The following is a 7,500-nucleotide window of genomic DNA, read 5'->3' as shown; positions in this document are numbered from 1 at the left end:
ACTAATGGAGTCACTTCACCTTGTCAGCTTTCTCTAATACATCTCAGTAACCTGCAGGTAACGACGAAGTGTCACTGAGCCACAGCATTCTTTCTTGCCCGTCGCCACTCCTGTCTTACTGGATCGAGTCCCTCAGTCACTTCATTCCATAGGAACTCTCTTACACTGAGATCTAAGGCATTTATCTCTTCTTTGCTTCTTTCCACACATCCATCGCCATTGTAGCTGCTTACTACACAATATCAAGTCTGCTTAATATACAAGCAATTCTTATCGTCTTCACATCTCGTTCATCTGTGTCTTTCATTCCCGCCAGCGTCTCTCGCTCTCTCTCTGCATTCAAGTTCCCTATAAAATGATGAGATCTCTAAGCAATGTCTCTCTCTTTCACTGCCTTTCACTCGTCCATCCTTTCATGTCCCCCTTCAGTTATCCATCACAGCCCCTTCATCTTCTGGAAGTCTACAGTGTGTATCAGAAATCTCTAAGGACTTTCTCTCTTCTTCACTTTTCTTCACTCGTCCAGTTCCTTCATCCTTCGCGGTGTCTCTCGTCTTACCATTAGTTGCCCATTGCAATCTCTTCACCGTTGAAAACTCTACAAGTCGGCAAACAATTCCTCTCCTTGTCTTCCTCTCATCTCTGGCTGGCCTCTCCTACTCTCGTGTTAGTCTACTACACTCACTTTATTCCGTCAAATTTCTTTACTGAGTATGTGGAATCTGCAAGGATCTTCTCTCTCCCTCTCCACTTCCCTCCACTGGCAGGATCAGAAGACCTATTGCTTACCAGCTGTTCCTTTCTTATATTTTTACTGCATTTACTAACTAACCTCACTCGAAGCTTTCCTTTCCTCTCCTTTATTGATTTTTTTTTACTCTGACATCACAAGTCACCCAGTATTCTTTCCTCGGGGCCGTTTCTGGCATCCTGGGGCCTCACGCGAAGGATTGCTTGGTACCCCTCTGTTGTGGAACTATGTTAGATGGTATCCAAGCCCTCTAAGAGTGTTACAACCACTCCTTTCACATCTAAGTGTATCAGTCTGGTGGACTTTCAGAGGAAAAAAAAAAAAAAAACCTGAATTCGTAAACATAACAGGCTACTTTTTTCAACGGGATTATACACATGGCACATTAGTAGTGTCCTTTCAAGGTATACACCAGTTTAGCAATGACAAAGTACACAAATATAACTGAGATAAGAATGAAAATGTGTAAAGTTTGTTAGGTGAACCGACCCGAGGCGAGATACCATAGTCTACCATGAGAGAGAACGATAGGAAGCCTTAACCGTGAGAGAAAACGGAAAGTAAAGGACGCACACTATAGAAATTACTCTCAAAATTAACAAGTGAAATACACCATCCATGTTATATGCTATATATGAAGGTATTATTTCCAGAACTATTGAAATATGTGTAAAAAAAATAAATAAATAAAAATTTCACAACTCTTTATCCTAATCACGTACAGTAATACTCAGACAAGGCTAAACTCAGCAAAGCCTCTCCTTCCTTCCACTTACTTCCATTGCCCCAACAAGACACTTCACATGTAGCAATTTCTCTTTCCCACAAACTTTCTACCATAACTGCATCTACAATTGCTAACACAAACCTTTCTACATGCATTTTACTTTCATCTCATAGGAAACCTGAACCGAAAATCTTTCCTCTACGTATATTACTTTTCTCAAGTGTATTTACTCTAATCAAGAACACTAACTGCCTAACATGTCAAAACTGCGCCAAGCCTCGCCTCTCGCTTGCTGTCTCCTCCCTGCATCGGACAGACGTGTCAGCGCAGTGTTGCTCAGGCACAGGGAAAGAGTGCCGAGCTGTGCGGTGTCGGCTCCTCTGCTGATCCAACCTGTCAGCATGCAGACAAGAAGTCCCCAAGAGAAGACTAGATCTGCCTCAGCCAGCAGTTCACTGATCACCGCGAATACAGTACGACACTGACAAAGAATGAAGTGTACGTGAGGCCTGCATATCAATGAAAGAAATCACCCGTGGGCTTGAGCATGCTGGAATAAAATACAAACAGAATCTACAGGGAAGTAACATAAGTTTTGTGCAGCGGTGTACTACAAAGACTTACATAAGAGTTGTGGCTGAGTGGCAGTTTTCTATGAAGCACTAAAGAGGCAAACACTACGCACTAACCTAATCCTTTACTTAACAAGACAGAAACCCACCGGTACATGCCTTACATCAGCTCAGAGTGGGACTGTGCTACTTCTGCAATATGGAAAGAAAACAGCCAGACAAGTTTTTTGGTGTATAAAGCATCAATACACTTCCTTACACCAATACACCTCCTTACACCGTGTTAACTGAGTGTAGGACTGCCACTTACCAAGTGTGCGCCCTAATCCTTCTCATAATCTGTTTTAAATTGCTCATTATGAGACTTACAAGAAATTATGATTAAGATACTATTACATATACAATATTCATCATAAACACACAAAAACTAAAACAAAAATATGAAGTGTTAAGGAAAAAAAAGTGATAAATATGCACTTCTGTTTAAATATAGTCAAAGCATGCATTTGCATATATAACACATGGAAGCCCATGTCACCATTCCTCACTAAGTTCAGTACTACACTACAATATATATATATATATATATATATATATATATATATATATATATATATATATATATATATATATATATATATATATATATATATATATATATATATATATATCAGACGCCTATTGCACATTACCTCTGCTGCTGCTGTGTACCTAAACTTGAGTCAAACATTGACTCAAGTGTGCCAGGTGTGTGACATGGGAGAGGATGAGGCGGTGGGGCATGTAGTGCTGGAGTGTGTGAAGTATGCCAGACACAGCGATGAGATGACGCAAGTGGTGCTGAGGGAACTGGGGAACGTCAGAGTGGAGAAGACAGGAAGGGAGTGGATGGCATTGCTGCTAGGACGGTGTGAGGAGACGAATGACAGGATGATTGAGGCTGTGAAAGACAAAACGTGTCGCGCTAGATGTAGTAGGAATTAGTGGTGTGAAACATGATGCCTGTTTTTCTGTTTGCCATTATTTTCCGTTTTCCTACAGGAGCTGCAGTTATAAAGGCCTGGTTCTGGAGTATTTCCGAACCACCTGTAGCATCAAGATCAAGATCGAACCGCCGTGTTGTCATTTCGTTATTTGCTGTTGTTTGCCTTGTGTTTATGTCTTGTTTATTGTCATTTTATTTTCACTTTATTCTTTATGCCAGTTTTGTGAAGTTTGGTCTAGTTTTGGCCAGAGTGAGGAGAGAGAGCAGCCACAACGCACGCCCTCAACGCCATTAAAGACACAAACACACAGGGACACTGAAAGAGAGAGAGAGAGAGAGAGAGAGAGAGAGAGAGAGAGAGAGAGAGAGAGAGAGAGAGAGAGAGAGAGAGAGAGAGAGAGAGAGAGAGAGAGAGAGAGAGCGGGGAGGGGGGAATGCTTTTCAGTGAGAGAATGGATGAACTTTGAATGCGGAAAAGTAAGCAAGTTTTCAGACAAAGAGAAGACTCAGTATTGCCACATTTTTGGATGCAGCTGACTAGTAAATACCTTCACACAACAGGACACCTCACCGTTTTCTTTTCTGTGGCCTTACTCGTATATTTGACCGGTGGGGGGGACCGTCAGTCACACGCGATGGGCGCAGGTAATGTCCTGTCCTGGAAACAAACGTAAAAGTAGAAATGCCAACCGAATTCTGTCTGACTCAGGATGCCCACTACCATCTCTGACTGACGCCATCACGAAAAACGGATTCTTCGACAGTAGCGTGGTAGTTGTCTTGTAGTATTTAAAATCACCTTTATGTGGAGGTATGTCTGCTTTGAAATCCGGCATCAAATGTGCTTGTTGTTGTTGGTGGTGGTGGTGCTGAAGGTGGTTTTAGCAGTGGCAGTGTGTGTGGTAGTGAACATGGCATTAGTTGTGGCAATAAATGTGGTGCATATGGACAGGTGAACTTGTAACTGTTGTGGCTGTGATGGTGTGATGACTGGAGCGGCGACAGTGTCAGTGGTGCAAGTTTTTGAGTGAAAAAGGTGCAAGAACACAAACGCTTCATTGCAGGAAATGTTGCTCTTCCATTGCGTGTTGGCTCTGAGGCGTCGCTGAGGCGGCGTCCCTGTACACTGCCAGATCAATGGTCCCTCACCCTTCACTCGCTGTCAGGTTATCTCAGATCCAGAGATTTCTTCACCTTTGACACACAAGTAACGTCAGTCTACCGTTGGTGCATGTTAACTACATTTCCTTGTATATTGCTATTAAACTTAAACTGTTGCTACACAAATTTTGATGTTTTAGCGTTCACTGCCAAGTAATAAAAGTTTGCAATCATTTAAAAGAAAAATCATTGACCGTAGTAGCATTTACCATATAAATATTTTCTTCTTCCCATTACATATCTTTTCCCTTCTTTTCCTTGTCCCTTGTTGGTGACACTCGTGTGGGGAGAAGGCACAAGTCTCCAACGGAAGCTGTCACAACCAGATGGAAAGAAAAGAAAACCCAAGTGAAAACGACCACAGTTCTTGACACTCCAGCCTCTCCAAGCTTCCTAACTCTCGTCCCTTGCTTGGCTTCAGTCACAGTAACAGTAACAACAGTCATGATAGCTCATAAAACAGAACAGGGGAACGTGTACCTACAAACGCTGCAACCCAACCACATCAGGATACAAGGAAAGCTCGCACTCCCGAGTCTTAATACACCTGTGGCGCTGCGGGGCCCTCACCATTCCGGCCAGTAGTTCCCGCCAGCGTGAGGAGCGCTTGGGAAGACTGCTGGAGCCGCCGCCACAACTCATGATGCTAGAGAAGGGACATGTATGGTAGCCTGTCTGTGGCTGTTAGCGCCGGGCTGCCCACCCACGAATATGGAGGCGAAAGAGAACTGAGAAGTGCAGGAAGAGGGGCAAGGAGAGAAGAATGGGAGGAGAGGCAACAGTGAAGGGAAAGAGGTGAGAATTGTAAGGTAGATAACAGAGAGAGAGAGAGAGAGAGAGAGAGAGAGAGAGAGAGAGAGAGAGAGAGAGAGAGAGAGGAATAGAGTGACAGATGGGAGGAAGCTGAGACCGAGAGTGACAAGGAGGAAAAAAGGAGAGAGATGGAAAGGAAAGAAGGAAAATAATGAAACAAGAGCGTGATAATGAGGTAGAAGGAATAAGGAAAATGGAGGCGACACGAGCGATGACTATGTTAATAATGTGTAACAATAATCGCAAAATTAAGCAGCATGACACCAGAGTGAAAAACAACACCCAATGACTGCTCGTATAAAGAAAACGGACAAAAAAAAATGAAAAAGAGAGAAAGATGATGGGATAGTGGAGAGAGAGAGAGAGAGAGAGAGAGAGAGAGAGAGAGAGAGAGAGAACATTGATACTTGAATATTCTTGTTGTTATTGTCATGTACTTAGTGAGGCCCAAAACTTCCCTGTACACATGGAATAACTGAGTTGTCGGTCACTGCTCGTCCTAGAGGAGAGAAACGCCCGTTTTCACTATCTTTCGTCCCCGACCGCTCACCACAGAAAACGATTCGCAGCTTTACTCGGGGCAACTATACTAGCTTTGTCTCCATTTACTCAATCTTCTTTCAGCACATAATCGCGTATTGTCATGAAGTTATAGAGCAGTTTTAGCAAGGGTTCTTTAAATAAATGAATGTAGGGAGCTTGACTGAGGTGAATATTAATCACAGACACTTTTATTATGAGATTTATGAGCCTTAAACAGTTTCGTAAATTCGTAAAGTCAAACCCAGCACACACACACACACACACACACACACACACACACACACACACACACCTTCCTGTTAAACCTGAGTAAACACTGACAAGAGAAGAGAAAGTACACAACAACACAAGGACTGAATAAAACAAAGTACACAAGCAGAGAATAGAAAAATGAGTGTAAAGTGACCACGATACATTGGGAGATGATGAGTGGAGAAGTGGTTTCCCTGTACACGAAGGCTAGCGGTCACACACTCACACACACACACACACACACACACACACACACACACACACACACACACGAGAGGTGCACTTGCGTATGAGAACATTCCTTTCACTAATGCAAGGAGACAACAAGTGCATAACTGTCGCAGACACAGAGGAACACACCACGCGGCTTCACTGGGATATGGATATTTGCAAGCGTCTTGGTGTCTATCCTCGACCGCCTGTAGCAGCCTCTAGTACAAGTTGTGAGGGTTTTCAAGTTTTTGGGGAGGTTCAACAAATATTTTGTTTCATTATTCGAAAAAATACTCTTGAGATAGAAAAGTAATCTCTTTGCCTTTTGAAAACGGTCCTTATGACATGACAAGGCGTTACAGATCAAAGGCTGTGGTCTGCTGCTGTCTGTGAAACTCGTGACAGTGTGGACGGTGCAGGAAGTCTCACACCTGCCATTCCTCTTACTGATGGGCAGCAGGGGGCGTTAGACAAGAAGTGATATTAATTGCTTCATTCTAAACGCCACAACAACGGGATAAAACGGCGCCACGCGGCAAAACTACGGGGAAACAAAAATACTAAAGATACGATGAAATATGATCGAAAAAAAAAAGCACGAAAGCAGTTTCATGGTAAAACACAAGACACCACTCTAAAGAAGGCAAGGCAAAGGAAGGGGTGAGGGAGGAGAGCTCAGGAGAAAATGAAGGTTGAACAACGCAAAGCACTAAGTGAAGGGGATAGTGATGGACAGGAAACAAGCAGCCAGCGAGTCAAGGCCGCAGGATGGACTATGGGATGAGGAGGAGGAGGGTTGGTGGACGAGGCAGTGGATGTAGTGTGCAGCGGAGAGTGCGCGTGGGACATGAGTAAATAAGCAGTGCAGGGTGGAGGGCGACGCAGTGTGGATTAGTGGAGGAGAGCAGGCAGGCACGGGATGAGGAAGGAAAAGTACAAGTAGTGATGCTTCAGGTCGTGCACGTTGCCACATCTTCTTTCTCTGTTTCCTTCTACTTGACAAACATTATTCATTTGCTGTCCGGGTCACGTTCCTTCATCAGCTTCCTTGTTACTCACTGTCCCTCACTCATCATCTCCTCAGCCTTCATGCTCTCCTTGCTTTAGCCTCTTCGTATCTCAGCTCTACATTCCAGTTTTATCATCATTTCTTAACACTCATTCCTCTTCTTCCTCCTCACATTTCTGTTTTGTCACTCACCATTTTCTTCCCCCTTCACGCCTCTCGTGTTTTGACTCTATCCTTATCTACATATTTACAGTATTATTTCTTATTTATTTATTTATTTATTTTTTACTCAGTCTTATCAATGACATACTTTTTTTTCCCCTTTTATTTCTTTCCATGGTTCCGTATTGCCACACGCACGCCCGCTCTAGTCCCGCAGCCTCGCCCTCCTTGTGAACCCTGTGAACTCCGTGGCTTCAGAGAAAATGGGCCTCTGCCGCCGGGCGTCAACTGAGTCAAGGGATGACTGAGGTA

The 7,500-nt window shown here is 43.6% G+C and overlaps 1 protein-coding gene and 1 long non-coding RNA gene across 8 annotated transcripts in view; one reads left to right on the top strand and one right to left on the bottom strand.

Annotated features, from left to right (window-relative positions):
• Nucleotides 1-7,500, bottom strand: part of LOC135115210 (uncharacterized) — a 52,146-nt gene that overhangs the window by 19,286 nt on the left and 25,360 nt on the right. The gene's annotated exons all lie outside the window — the stretch shown is intronic.
• Nucleotides 7,386-7,500, top strand: part of LOC135115212 (uncharacterized) — a 26,307-nt gene continuing 26,192 nt past the window's right edge. Inside the window, exon 1 of the long non-coding RNA XR_010275869.1 lies at nt 7,386-7,497. This is a non-coding gene — a long non-coding RNA (uncharacterized LOC135115212). The remainder of the gene's footprint in view (nt 7,498-7,500) is intronic.

This window comes from Scylla paramamosain, chromosome 29, assembly GCF_035594125.1.
Source record: "Scylla paramamosain isolate STU-SP2022 chromosome 29, ASM3559412v1, whole genome shotgun sequence".
NCBI lineage: Eukaryota > Metazoa > Arthropoda > Malacostraca > Decapoda > Portunidae > Scylla > Scylla paramamosain.
This window is presented reverse-complemented; position numbering and strand designations above follow the sequence as displayed.